This window comes from Lolium rigidum, chromosome 2 (genome assembly GCF_022539505.1).
Source record: "Lolium rigidum isolate FL_2022 chromosome 2, APGP_CSIRO_Lrig_0.1, whole genome shotgun sequence".
Classification (NCBI taxonomy): Eukaryota; Viridiplantae; Streptophyta; class Magnoliopsida; order Poales; family Poaceae; genus Lolium; species Lolium rigidum.
In genome coordinates, this window is record NC_061509.1 from 50,698,711 (window position 1) to 50,714,268 (window position 15,558).

Consider the following 15,558-nt stretch of genomic DNA (forward strand, 5'->3'; position numbering starts at 1 on the left):
AGCCGAGCACTCCGAGGTCAAAACGCGGCAGCCTGAGCACCATTGTATTAAGTCGAGAAAGAAAACTACTCCCTCCGTTCAGAAATATAAGACGTTCTAGCTTTGTTCCGACCAGGTGAAAAGTCTGTGAAAAGACATCGCTACCCCCCGCTAATTTTGGATCTCATCGTTCTGGATCCCAGCTTCGTCTTCCTCGATCCCGATCCCGATCCCCGCGGCGTCGTCCTCCGCCCGAGCCAGCACCTCCTCCCCCTGCAGGATCCATCCATGACCCAAATCCATCGACGCGCTCATCAATCCAATCCATCCATCCGCGCGCGCCGCCGAAATCCATCCGCATGCGTGGAAGAGCAGAATTCTCGGGCGTTGCTGGCAGCTGCACGTCGCCCGGCTGAACCTCCCGGAGGCCGGCCACGGGCCTCAAGCAGCAGCACCAGGCCGCCCCCCAGCCAGTCGGCGTCCACGCACGCCGAACACCCAGCCAGCAGAGCGCCATACCGCCGGCAACACCAAGCACCATAGCTAACACCTCCATGCTCGGGGCACCTCTAGCCTCCTCAGCAGCTGCTCTGGCGCAGCTCGCCGGCAGCATCATCTCATCTCCTTGGCAACGCCAGCGGCTCCCGCTTAGCTAGCTGGCAGCCCCATCCACTCTCAAGGTCGTCGAGGCGCCCGAACCCGTCATGCCTCAAGAACAATGGCACTTTCAGATTTTAAATTTAGTCCACCTGAAGAACAAGAAAAGGAAGTCAATAATCCACCTGCAACTCAAAACCTGCTTCCAGATCTTAATATTCCTTGTGCTTCCTAAGTTGTGATGGAGTATTGTTAAAAACAGTGTGACGAATATTTGCACAGTTCATATTTGTAAGTAAATTATGCACTGAATGTTGACAACAGTTCAAGAATAACAGGAGGAACAGGGTGTCATTTGTTCTGTGACATATTCCCATCAGTGGCAGTATTTCTGTGCAAGCAATACAAGTGCTGGAGTACTTTTGTGCAAATAATACAAATGCTGGAGAAATCAACAGATTAGTTGACATAAAAAAGCACAGTATCTACTCTAGAACACAAGCACAGTATCCACTCCCTACAGTACAAGCACAAAGCATGAAGAACTCAGTTGATCTCGCTGAAAAGGAAGCATGAGCAATACTCCAAAATCATAAACTCTCTTTCGTGTACAGAAAATGAGAGAAATTAAGAGATGTAAACAAGCACAAAACGTGGGTGGGGTTCAGTCTGTAGTGCTTGATAAAACCTACTGTTGCAAGTAAAAGAGCAGGTTAGCTGACTGCAAAATTCAGATTAGACTGCTACTGTCACAAGTTCAGTTAACTGCTACTGTTATGTGTTGATTAACTGCTACTGTCACAGGTTCAGTTAACTGCAGTGAGCACAAAAATTACTCCAGAAAACACATCATACTTACGCTATAAAATCTCGTAATGTCAAGGTATTTACAGAGCCAATATGGTATAGTGTGTGGGACGGTATAAATTAAAGAACCACCTGTAAGAAACTCTATCTGTTGTGTAACTAAAGGTGTCAACAATAGGAAACTGGAATTTTACATGTCTAAGAAAATTGACATGGAAAAAATGGAATCAGCGTGGTGACTGCATTTTGTATTCAGTGAGAAAATTCAGTATCCAATCACGATAAAAGGCGCAGTTAATGAGAGATTAAAATGACTCACATGATTGAAAGGTTCGAAGAGGCAGTGTGATCTGGAATTGGGCCAGTTGGCATATTCTCCTCAAGTCAACAACATCCTTCCTTCTCTTGTTCTTTTATTGCAAGATTCAGATGGCTCGACAGAACAGTTCCCACGGTGACACTTGTTTAGACTACACGGAGTACCTGTCAAAAGCAAACAAAGATCCTTTAAACACTACTGTTAGCTAGCTCAAAGAGAATATTGTTTCCCCGTTTAGCTAGCTCAAAGAGCAGGAAATATCAGCTGTTAGTCTGTCACTCTCACTGTGGAGAACACCTACTCATCCTCCCAGCTCTGCTCACATTACCCTGAGTACTAACTTTTCTCAATGTGCACCTAGCCGTAAGAGCATGCTCCAATGCACCACTGATCGCTTCCATACACTAACCGCAGAGTTCTTAACTTGTGAAATTACTAAGAAACTAACTAGGAACATCTCCCTTTGTTCTTGAGAAGGGATCATGTTAGAACAAGAATGTCCTAGAGTAGTTTGCATGATTTGGTGGTTGTTATGAGCAAGTAACTGTAGGTATGATGTGATGTCATCATTCTTCGGTCAAGAATTGCAGCCAAGTGTATAACAATATATAGTAGAGCAAGCCATGCTACAACATACCATATTGAGATGCAATCGTCGCAGTACCCACTCCTGTCGCAGCTGGTACACCAAACGGCATTGACTATCCTCCCATGCAGATCTCGCTGTTCCTCACCCTTGAGGCAGACCAGGGCCGGATGGAGTAGAGGGGCGAGCTCCATGACCTGCTGTACGGCTCCGGTGACCAGGTCTCGAAATAGAGGGGCGAGCTCGATGACCTGATGCACGGCTCAGTAACGAGGGGCCTGATGCCGTCGCCCGGGATGAGCGTGACGGGGCACGAGGTGCTATCTCCCAGGTGGGGCTCGCAGATCCAGCGCTGGCGCACGCCGATCCACCGCCTCCGTCGCCTAGAAGCTTGTCATCGGCGCAGAAATTTGCCGCCTTTGACCTCCATATTTCTAGCGCACTCGGGGGTGAGGGGATCGAGAGGAACTGGGTGGTGGAGAGAAAGGCTGCTGTGGGGAGCGGTGTGGAAGAAGCCGGCGATGGGGAGAGGTGAGGAAGAGGGCGGCGGCGGGATCCATATGGAGAGGGCGACGAGGAGGAGCCGAGGTAGTCGATGGAGTCGGAGACAGGGAGAGACCGAGAGGGAGCGGAGGGGAACGAGACATTGGCGATGTCTGCGGGAGCGAGCGTGCCTGTCGGCGAGGGGTACTTTCGGAAACCGGAAAAATATTATAACGTGCCGAAAGTTGTACTACAAAAGCAAAACGTCTTACATTTCTGAACGGAGGGAGTAGCCAGTAGCCACCACCAAGTAGCAAGCAATCCGGATCCATGGCCGCCCCGACCAGTACGAAGCACGTGCACGTCGTGCTGTTCCCCTTCCCCGGCCAGGGCCACCTCGCCAGCTTCCTCGAAGCAGGCCGCCTCCTCCGCCGCGTCCTCCCGGGCGACGAGGTCACCATCACCCTCGTCTCAACCCCGCGCAACGTCGCCGCCCTCTCTGCGTCGTCGTCGTCCTTCCTCACCTTCCACGCGCTGCCGTTCGTCCCCGCTGACCACGGCCTCCCAGCAGACTGCGAGTCCACCAGTTCCCTCCCTCTCCCGGCGTTCATCACGCTCTTTGAGGCATTTGAGTCCCTCGAGCCCGCCTTTGACGCCTACATCTCCGGCCTCGAGCCCGGCTGCGCCGTCATCGCCGATGTGTTCGTCGCTTGGACGGCGCACGTCGCGCGACGCCGGGGGTGCGCTCACGCAGTCCTCGTCTCCTGCGGCGCGCTCGGCACGGCCATCCTGCACGCTCTGTGGAGGAACATGCCGGCGCCGCTTCCTTTCAGCGACGACGGCCTGCTCCGCCTGCCGGAGCACCCGGAGGTAGAGCTCCACAGGTCCCAGCTCTCGCCGGCGTTCCTCTTCTCTGGCGGCGCCACGGACAGGTGGACGTCGTACTTCCACCGGCAGATAGGGCACGGGCATTTGACGGACGCGGTGCTGATGAACACGGTGGATGAACTGGAGCCCACCGGCCTTGCCATGACGCGCCGTACCCTCGGCGAGAAGGTCCCCGTCTTCCCCATAGGCCCTCTCGTCCGCGACGTATCGGCGGACGACGACAGCGGCGGCGTGATGAGCTGGCTGGACTCGCAGGCGGCGTCGTCCGTTCTGTACATATCATTCGGGTCGCAGAACTCGATACGTCCGGAGCAGATGCTGAAGCTAGCCACGGCACTGGAGTCCACCTGCCGGCCTTTCGTCTGGGCCTTCCGCCCACCGGTGGGGCAGGTCGACGGCCGCGACGAGTGTCTGCCGCTGCCGGAAGGGTTCGAGGCGCGGGCGCGCGCCGCGAGCCGCGGCGTGGTGGTCCACGGGTGGGCGCCGCAGGTGAGGATCCTGGCGCACGGCTCCACGGGGGCGTTCCTCAGCCACTGCGGGTGGAACTCGGTGCTGGAGAGCCTGACGCATGGCGTGCCCATCCTCGGGTGGCCGCTCTCGGCGGAGCAGTTCTACAACTCCAAGATGCTCGCGGAGGAGTGGGGCGTGTGCGTGGAGGTGGCGCGCGGGGGAACCAGCCGGACAGCCCGGCCGTGGAGAGCGGCAAGGTGGCAGATGTGGTCGAGACGGTGATGGGGGGAAGCACGGCGGCCGAGATGCGGCAGCGGGTGGCGGTGGTCCTGGAGCTGATGAAGAGGGCGTGGGCGGAGGACGGCGGGTCGTCGACGACGGCGCTGCGTGAGTTCCTAAGAGCCACGCGGCTGCAGTGCTGAAGACGCGAAAAAAGAAGCGGCTTGCGTTAGTTTCGTTTAGTCAAAGAGTGTACTTGCATTAGTTTAGTTTAGTCAAAGAGTGTCGTGACTCGTGAATGTGAATCTCGAGCAGGACTGAGAAGTGATTTTCGTAAGAGCAGTGCGCACGGGTGCGGTGCAGTACCGTTCCCCCTAGGTCCGCGTATAAGTGCAAGAAATTTAGTTCACTATGTATTTGTGAAACTTTTAATTATTCAAATGCATCAGCAGAATTTTTAGATACGTTTATATTTTTTGGAAATCAAATATTTGTTAATTTGATCCAAAAATACACAAAATAGTACTTCCTCTGTTTTTCTATATAAAGCCACAAACTCATATTCAAGGTCTAAAATAGCGTGCTAAAAAAATAGCGGCGGCGTCCTCCAGCTATGCACGCTATATCGCGCTATTTGTATTCCAAATAACGTTTTGAGAAAAATATCAGATAAAATCTAAAAATAAAGAATTTCACTCAAAAAATGACAAATTCATACATACATAATCACATACAAAATAGTTCCTCCAACTTTTTAGAAGCCTAACATCAATATTTCAAAAGGCGACGATATTATACAAATTATTTTATAAAGAATTATTAGTAATATTATCTTCTGATTTAGAAGAGTAATCAGCAGATCGACCGTTCATCATCACAACAAACAAAAGGAGTTCACTTCTTTTCTTATAACAAGGAAAACTCAAACCCTTGTATCAATAGGCTTAAAAAATAGCGAGCTAAGGGCATCTCCAGGAGCGTGACGCAAACGGAAGCTGAGCGACCGTTTATGTCCGCCGGGCCGAAAAATACGTCTCGCACCACCTCTAGTGGCGCGACGCATCGTGACCGGGGCGTCCGCTGCGAGACAAACTCGGCGCATATTTACGTGTGGAATGCTTCGCAGCGGATGCTGCGCGGACGCGCAGAGTGTCCGCTCGCGTCTCCACCGGGCCCGCCTGGCAGCGAGCCTGTATCGAGGGCATCGCTTCCGCGGCCATCGCTTCCGCGTCTGCGCCGCAGCCTTCGCCATCAATGTCGCGACTGCCTGTTCTGCGCGCGTGATACGTCCAATTTGCATCACTATTTTGTATCATAATTTGCTGTTATTCATTGATATATTTCATATTGGGACACAATACTTATGTTATTTCATCTATTTTGCATGTTTCATCATTATTGGAGGATCAAGCACCGGAGTCGGGATTCTCGCTGGAAAAAGCACCGTCGAACGCAATATTTCGGAAGATCAACCGTGGAAGGAAATTTCACGTAAATTCCTATTTTTTCGGATGACGGAGGGGCCGGAAGGGGAAGAAGAGGGGAGCCAAGGTGGGCCTGCACCACGGGCCGGCGCGGCCCATGACCCGGCCGCGCCACCCCGTGGTGTGGGGGCCCCACAGCCCCTTTCGCCTCCTTTTCTTCGCGTACTCCTTCGTCCCGAAAACCTAAGCCGGAGGGAGGACCTCACGAAGAGTTACAGCCCGCCTCGCGGGGCGGAGAACACCGGAGAGAAAAGAGCTCTCCGGCGGGCGGGAATCCGCCGGGAAATTCCTCCCGGAGGGGGAAATCGACGCCATCGCCATCGTCATCGAGCTGGACATCATCTCCATCATCATCATCATCATCTCCACCATCTACACCGTCATCATCACCGCTGCACCTCGTCATCGCTGTAACAATTTGGGTTGGATCTTGATTGTTTGATAGGGGAAACTCTCCCGGCATTATTCTCTACTTGTTATTGATGCTATTGAGTGAAACCATTGAACCAAGGTTTATGTTCAGATTGTTATTCATCATCATATCACCTCTGATTGTATTCCATATGATGTCTCGTGAGTAGTTCGTTTAGTTCTTGAGGACATGGGTGAAGTCTAAATGCTAGTAGTGAATTATGGTTGAGTAATATTCAATGTTATGATATTTAAGTTATGGTGTCATTCTTCTAGTGGTGTCGTGTGAACGTCGACTACACGACACTTCACCATTTATGGGCCTAGGGGAGTGCATCTTGTATTCGGTTGCTAATTGCGGGGTTGCCGGAGTGACGAAACCTAAGCCCCCGTTAGTATATCGATGCAAGAGGGATCGCAGGATCTCGTAGTTTAAGGCTGTGGTTAGATTTATCTTAATTACTTTCTTGTAGTTGCGGATGCTTGCAAGGGGTATAATCACAAGTTTGTATTAGTCCTAGGAAGGGCGGTGCATTAGCATAGGTTCACCCACACAACACTTATCAAAACAATGAAGATTATTTAGTCACTTGAAGCGAAAGCACTAGACTAAAATCCCCGTGTGTACTCAAGAATGTTTGGTCATTATAAGTAAACAAACCGGCTTGTCCTTTGTGCTAAAAAGTATTGGGCCACTCGCTGTAATTATTTCTCTCGCATTTTACTTACTCGTACTTTATTCATCTGTTACATCAAAACCCCTTGAATACTTGTTTGTGAGCATTTACAGTGAATCCCTCATCGAAACTGCTGCCAACACCTTCTGCTCCTCGTTGGGATCGATATTCTTACTTATCGAAGATACTACGATACACCCCCTATACTTGTGGGTCATCAAGACTATTTTCTGGTGCCGTTGCCGGGGAGTGAAGCGCTATTGGTAAGTGGAATTGGTAAGGAAAACCTTTACCGTTTGTGCTGATTTTATTTCCGCCTCGTCGCTATAAGTCATTATGGAGAGATCTTCTCTTCAATTTCTATTTGGGAAATCTACTACTACTGCAACGGTAGTGGATGAAGCGCCAGGTGAGGAAGTAGTACCATATAAAATACCTATGAAAATTATTGAACGTGTTATGGATAACCGCTATGAAGGAGATGGAACTGTCCATCCTGGTGATCATTTATTGTTTTTGCATGAATTATGCGGGTTATTTAAATGTGCAGGTATTTCTATGAATGAAGTTAGAAAGAAACTATTCACTATATCGCTGTCTGGTAAAGCGGCGCACTAGTATAAATTGCTGAAGAATGGTGATTCTATTGATTGGGAGGACATTGTGCCTTTATTTTATTCCAAATTTTATCCTCCAAGTGAAATTCACAAAGATCGGAACCGCATATATAATTTCTGGCCTCATGATGGAGAGAGTATTGCCCAAGCTTGGGGGAGATTGAAGTCTTTAATGCTCAAATGCCCCATTCATGAGCTTCCTGGTAATGTTATTATTGATAATTTCTATGCAAGACTTTCTTTTCAAGACAAGACCTTGTCTGGATACTTCTTGTTCCGGATCATTTACACGCAACAAAGAAGAGTTTAAAAGGGACCTTCTTGATCGGATCCAAGAAAATACCGAAGGATGGGAGAACGACAAAGATAGAGAATCAGGTATAATTTATGATTATAAATGCATTGAAACTTTTATGGATACTGATAAATTTCGTAATATGAGTGCTACATATGGTCTTGATTCTCAAGTTGTTGCAAATCTTTATAAAGCTTTTGCCTCTCATTATGAACTGCCTAAGAAGAATTTTGATAAGTATCATGAACCGTATAAAGATAACGTAGATTCATCTGTAAACAAATGTGTAGTGGTTAAAACTGTTGATAATGTTATTCCTGAAGCTTATATTGAAAAAACTCCTTTCCCTGCTAAAATGAAGGAGTACTCTGTTATATCTAGTGCGGTTAATAAAAGTGAAAAGAAACCTAAAGAACCTGAAGAACAAATTAAAATTGAACCTGCTGTGGCAATAGTTAAAGATCTTGTGACTGAAAATGTGGAGGATGGTCATATTATTTTCTGTGAAGATGGTTCTAATATTGTTTCACATCCTAATAAACCCAAACAAGTTAGTGTTCCTATGCTATCTGTTAGAATTGGTGATCATTGCTATTATGGTTTATGTGATATTGGTGCAAGTGTTAGTGCTATTCCTTATGAGCTTTACACGGAGATTATGCACGAAATTGGTTCTTGTGAACTTGAAGATATTGATGTGGTTATTCATCCGGCTAATAGAGAAACTATTTCTCCAATTGGTATTGTTCGAGATGTGGAAGTTCTATGTGGTAAGATTAAATATCCTGCTGACTTTTTGGTACTTGGTTCTGTTGCTAGTGATCATTGTCCTATCATTTTTGGTAGACCTTTTCTAAATACTTGTGGAGCTATTATAGATTGTAAGAAAGAGAAAATTTTGACTAGATTTGCTGGTGAACCTTATGAATTTAACTTTTCTAAATTTACCAAAACTCCTTATAAAGCTGACTTGCCTAGTAATGATTTTAAAATGGAGCAAGTGTGCATCTATTGTTCTTGTTCCTAATAATCCTTTGCAGCAACATTTAGAGAATAGTGAAAGTGAAGCTTTTAGGAAAGAAAGAGATGAGCTTGAGGAAATTTTTCTTCGCCAACCTATTCTCAAGCATGATTTACCTGAGTGGAAGATTTGGGTACAACACCGCCACCAAAGGAAGATCCTGTTTTCGATTTAAAGCCTTTACCTGATAATCTTAAATATGCTCATATTGATGATAAGAAAATATATCCTGTTATTATTAGTTCTAAGCTTTCAGAGATTGAGGAAGAAAGGTTATTGGAAATATTGAAGAAACATCGTGGAGCTATTGGCTATACTCTTGATGATTTGAAAGGGATTTCTCCTTCTATTTGCCAACATGCTATTAATATGGAAGATGATGCAAAGACTGTTGTTGAACATCAGCGTCGTCTAATTCCGAAGATGAAAGAGGTGGTAAGGAACGAGGTATTAAAACTTCTTGAAGCTGGTATTATATATCCTATTGCTGATAGTAGATGGGTTAGTCCTGTGCATTGTGTTCCTAAGAAAGGAGGAATGATCTGTTGTGCCTAATGATAATGATGAGCTTATTCCTCAAAGAATAGTTGTAGGGTATAGAATGTGCATTGATTTTCGAAAAGTTAATAAAGTTACTAAGAAAGATCATTACCCTTTACCCTTTATTGATCAAATGCTAGAAAGGTTATCTAAAAATACTCATTTTTGCTTTCTTGATGGTTATTCTGGGTTTTCACAAATTGTTGTTAAAGCTAAAGATCAAGAGAAAACCACGTTTACTTGTCCTTATGGAACTTATGCTTATAGGCGTATGCCTTTTGGTTTATGTAATGCTCCTGCTACTTTTCAAAGATGCATGTCTGCTATTTTTCATGGTTTTTGTGAGAGTATTGTAGAGGTGTTCATGGATGATTTTTCTGTCTATGGGAATTCTTTTGATTATTGCTTGCGAAACCTCGATAAAGTGTTGCAGAGATGTGAAGAAACTAACCTTGTTCTTAATTGGGAGAAATGTCACTTTATGGTTAATGAAGGAATTGTATTGGGACATAAAATTTCCGAGAGAGGTATTGAAGTTGATAGAGCTAAAGTTGAAGCAATTGAGAAGATGCCCTATCCGAGGGATGTTAAAGGTATTCGTAGTGTTCTTGGTCATGCTTGGGTTTTATAGGAGATTTATTAAAGATTTCTCTAAAATTTCAAAGCCTCTTACTAATCTTCTTCAAAAAGATGTACCTTTTGTTTTTGATGATGATTGTAAGGAAGCTTTTGAAACTCTAAAGAAAGCCTTAACAATCGCTCCCGTAGTCGAACCTCCTGATTGGAATTTGCCTTTTGAAATTATGTGTGATGCTAGTGATTTTGTTGTAGGCGCTGTTCTTGGACAGCGGGTAGATAAAAAATTAAATGTTATTCATTATGCTAGTAAGACTCTTGATGCTGCTCAAAGAAATTATGCTACAACTGAAAAAGAATTGTTAGCTGTAGTCTTTGCTTGTGACAAGTTTAGACCCTATATTGTTGATTCAAAAGTTACGATTCATACTGATCATGCTCGCAATTAGATACCTTATGACAAAGAAAGATGCTAAGCCAAGGCTTATTAGATGGGTACTTCTTTTGCAAGAATTTGATTTACATATTATAGATAGGAAAGGTGCTGATAATCCTGTTGTTGATAATTTGTCTAGATTGGAAAATATTGCTTATGATCCTGTTCTCGTTAATGATAGTTTTCCAAATGAACAATTGGCTGTAATAAAGGTGAGCTCGCGAGAGAGCCCTTGGTATGCAGATTATGCTAACTTTATTGTTTCGAAGTATTTGCCTCCAACCTTTTCAGCTCAGCAAAGGAGGAAATTCTTTTATGACTTGAGGCATTATTTTTGGGATGACTGATGCGCGTAAATGTACACGTCCGTTGGGAACCCCAAGAGGAAGGTATGATGCGCACAGTGGCAAGTTTTCCCTCAGAAAAAAACCAAGGTTGATCGAACCAGGAGGAGCCAAGAAGCACGTTGAAGATTGATGGTCGCGAAATGTGATGCGGCGCAACACCAGGGATTCCTGCGCCAACGTGGAATCTGCACAACAAAACCAAAGTACTTTGCCCCAACGAAACGAGTGAGGTTGTCAATCTCACCGGCTTGCTGTAACAAAGGATTAAACGTATCGAGTGGAAGATGTTTGCAAAGAAAATAGTAAAACACAATTGCGATAGATTGTATGCTATGTAAAGAATAGGACCGGGGTCCACAGTTCACTAGAGGTGTCTCTCCCATAAGATAAAGCATGTTGGGTAAACAAATTACAGTCGGGCAATTGACAAATAGAGAAAGGCATAACAATGCATATACATGATATGATAAATATAGTGAGATTTAATTTGGCATTACGACAAAGTACATAGACCGCCATCCAACTGCATCTATGCCTAAAAAGTCCACCTTCAGGTTATCATCCGAACCCCCTCCAGTATTAAGTTGCAAAGCAACAGACAATTGCATTAAGTATGGTGCGTAATGTAATCGACAACTACATCCTTAGACATAGAATCAATGTTTTATCCCTAGTGGCAACAAGCACATCCACAACCTTAGAACTTTCCGTCACTCGTCCCGCATTCAATGGAGGCATGAACCCACTATCGAGCATAAATACTCCCTCTTGGAGTTAAGAGTAAAAACTTGGCCGAGCCTCTACTAGTAACGGAGAGCATGCAAGATCATAAACAACACATAAACAATAGATTGATAATCACCATAATCATAGTACTCTCTATCCATCGGATCCCGACAAACACAACATATAGAATTACGGATAGATGATCTTGATCATGTTAGGCAGCTCACAAGATCCAACAATGAAGCACAACAAGGAGAAGACGACCATCTAGCTACTGCTATGGACCCATGGTCCAAGGGTGAACTACTCACTCATCACTCCGGAGGCGACCATGGCGGCGTAGAGTCCTCCGGGGGATGAATCCCCTCTCCGGCAGGGTGCCGGAGGCGATCTCCTGAATCCCCCGAGATGGGATTCGCGGCGGCGGCGTCTCTGGAAGGTTTTCCGTATCGTGGCTCTCGGTACTGGGGGTTTCGCGACGGAGGCTTTAAGTAGGCGGAAGGTCAACGCGGGGGGCCACACGAGGGGCCTAGGGGGTAGGTCGGCGCGGCCAGGGCTTGGGCCGCGCCGCCCTAGCCCCTGGCTGCCTCGTGGCCCCACTTCGTTATCTCTTTGGTCTTCTGGAAGCTTCGTGCAAAAATAGGACCCCGGGCGAAAGTTTCGTCCAATTCCGAGAATATTTCCTTACTAGGATTTCGAAACCAAAAACAGCAGAAAACAAGCAATCGGCTCTTCGGCATCTTGTTAATAGGTTAGTTCCGGAAAATGCATAAATATGACATATAATGTGCATAAAACATGTAGGTATCATCAATAAAGTAGCATGGAACATAAGAAATTATCGATACGTTGGAGACGTATCAGCATCCCCAAGCTTAGTTCCGCTCGTCCCGAGCAGGTAAAACGATAACAAAGATAATTTCTGAAGTGACATGCCATCATAATCTTGATCATACTATTTGTAAACATATGTAATGAATGCAGCGATCAAAACAAAAGTAATGACATGAGTAAACAAGCTGAATCATAAAGCAAAGACTTTTCATGAATAGTACTTCAAGACAAGCATCAATAAGTCTTGCATAAGAGTTAACTCATAAAGCAATAAATCAAAGTAAAGGTGTTGAAGCAACACATAGGAAGATTAAGTTTCAGCGAGTTGCTTTCAACTTATAACATGTATATCTCATGGATATTGTCAACATAAAGTAATATAACAAGTGCAATATGCAAATATGTAGGAATCAATGCACAGTTCACACAAGTGTTTGCTTCTTAAGGTGGAAGGAGATAGGTAAACTGACTCAACAATAAACGTAAAAGAAAGGTCCTTCAAAGAGGAAAGCATCGATTGCTGTATTTGTGCTAGAGCTTTTATTTTGAAAACATGAAACAATTTTGTCAACGGTAGTAGTAAAGCATATGAGTTATGTAAATTATATCTTACAAGTTGCAAGCCTCATGCATAGTGTACTAATAGTGCCCGCACGTCGTCCTACTTAGCTTGGACTACCGGATCTTTGCATGCCATGTTTCAACCAAGTGTCACAAAGGGGTACCTCCATGCCGCTCTGTACAAAGGTCTAAGGAGAATGCTCGCATTTTGGATTTCTCGCTTTTGATTATTCTCAACTTAGACATCCATACCGGGACAACATGGACAACAGATAATGGACTCCTCTTAAATGCATAAGCATGTAGCAATGATTATTATTCTCATATGAGATTGAGGATATATGTCCAAACTGAAACTTCCACCATGATTCATGGCTTTAGTTAGCGGCCCAATGTTCTTCTCTAACAATTTTGCATGCTCCAACCACTAAAATGATAGATCCTTCGGACAAGACGGACATGCATAGCAACTCACATGATATTCAACAATAGTTGATGTCGTTCCCCGAAGCATGGTTATCGCACAACAAGCAACTTAATAAAAGATAAAGTGCATAAGTACATATTCAATACTACGATAGTTTTTAAGGCTATTTTGTCCCATGAGCTATATATTGCAAAGGTGAATGATGGAATTTTAAAGGTAGCACTCAAGCAATTTACTTTGGAATGGCGGAGAAATACCATGTAGTAGGTAGGTATGGTGGACACAAATGGCATAGTAGTTGGCTCAAGGATTTTGGATGCATGAGAAGTATTCCCTCTCGATACAAGGTTTAGGCTAGCAAGGTTATTTGAAGCAAACTCAAGGATGAACAGGTGCAGCAAAACTCACATAAAAGACATATTGTAAACATTATAAGACTCTACACCGTCTTCCTTGTTGTTCAAAACTCAATACTAGATATTATCTAGACCTTAGAGAAACCAAATATGCAAATCAAATTTTAGCAAGCTCTATGTATTTCTTCATTAATGGGTGCAAAGCATATGATGCAAGAGCTTAAACATGAGCACAACAATTGCCAAGTATCACATTATCCAAGACATTTTAGAATTACTACATGTAGCATTTTCCAATTCCAACCATATAACAATTTAACGAAGAAGAAACTTCGCCATGAACATTATGAGTAAAGCCTAAGGACACATGTGTCCATATGCAACAGCGGAGCGTGTCTCTCTCCCACAAAGTGAATGCTAGGATCCATTTTATTCAAACAAAAACAAAAACAAAAAACAAACCGACGCTCCAAGTAAAGAACACAAGATGTGACTCGAATAAAAATATAGTTTCGGGGGAGGAACCTGATGATGTTGTCGATGAAGAAGGGGATGCCTTGGGCATCCCCAAGCTTAGACGCTTGAGTCTTCTTAAAATATGCAGGGGTGAACCACGGGGGCATCCCCAAGCTTAGAGCTTCCACTCCTCTTGATCATAGTATATCATTCTCCTCTCTTGACCCTTGAAAACTTCCTTCACACCAAACTTCAAGCAAACTCATTAGAGGGTTAGTGCACAATTAATAATTCACACATTCAGAGGTGACACAATCATTATTTTCACTTCTGGACATTGCATAATGCTACTGGACATTAATGGATCAAAGAAATAAATCCAACATAGCAAAAGAGGCAATGCGAAATAAAAAGGCAGAATCTGTCAAAAACAGAACAGTCCGTAAAGACGAATTTAAAGCTGGCACTAGACTTGCTCAAATGGAAAAACTCAAAACTAATGAAAGTTGCGTACATATCTGAGGATCACGCTCGTAAATTGGCAGATTTTTTTCGAATTTTCTACAGAGAACTGTGCCCAGATTCGTGACAGACAGCAATGCTGTTTCTGCGCAGCGATCCCAAATATAACATCAACTTTGACATAGAAACTTTACTTGGCACAAAAACATGATAAGGAGAGGTTGCTACAGTAGTAAACAACTTCCAAGACTCAACAAAACAAAAAATTGTTGTAGGTAAAAACATGGGTTGTCTCCCATAAGCGCTTTTCTTTAACGCCTTTCAGCTAGGCGCAGAAAGTGCAAATCAAGTAACATCGAGAGTAGAAGCATCAACATCATAACTTGTTCTAATAATAGAATCAAAAGGCAACTTCATTCTCTTTCTAGGGAAGTGTTCCATACCTTTCTTGAGAGGAAATTGATATTTAATATTACCTTCCCTCATATCAATAACATCACCAACGGTTCGAAGAAAAGGTCTTCCCAACACAATTGGACAAGATGCATTGCATTCGATATCCAAGACAACAAAATCAACGGGGACAAGGTTATTGTCAACCGTAATATGCACATTATCAATCCTCACCAAAGGTTTCTTTTTAACATTATCGGCAAGATTAACATCCAAATAACAATTCTTCAATGGTGGCAAGTCAAGCATATCATAAATCTTTTTAGGCATAACAGAAATACTTGCACCAAGATCACATAAGGCATTACATTCAAAGTCATTGAATTTCATTTTAATGATGGGCTCCCAACCATCTTCTAACTTTCTAGGAATAGAAGTTTCAAGTTTTAGTTTCTCTTCTCTAGCTTTTATGAGAGCATTTGTAATACGTTTGGTAAAGGCTAAATTTATAGCACTAGCATTAGGACTTTTAGCAAGTTTTTGTAAGAACTTTATAACTTCAGAGATGTGGCAATCATCAAAATCTAAATCATTATGAGCTACAGCAATGG

At 44.2% G+C, this 15,558-nt stretch overlaps 1 pseudogene; it reads left to right on the forward strand.

Annotated features, from left to right (window-relative positions):
- Positions 1–3,101: 3,101 nt before the first annotated feature.
- LOC124689717 lies at positions 3,102–4,531 on the forward strand (annotated as a pseudogene).
- Positions 4,532–15,558: the final 11,027 nt, after the last annotated feature.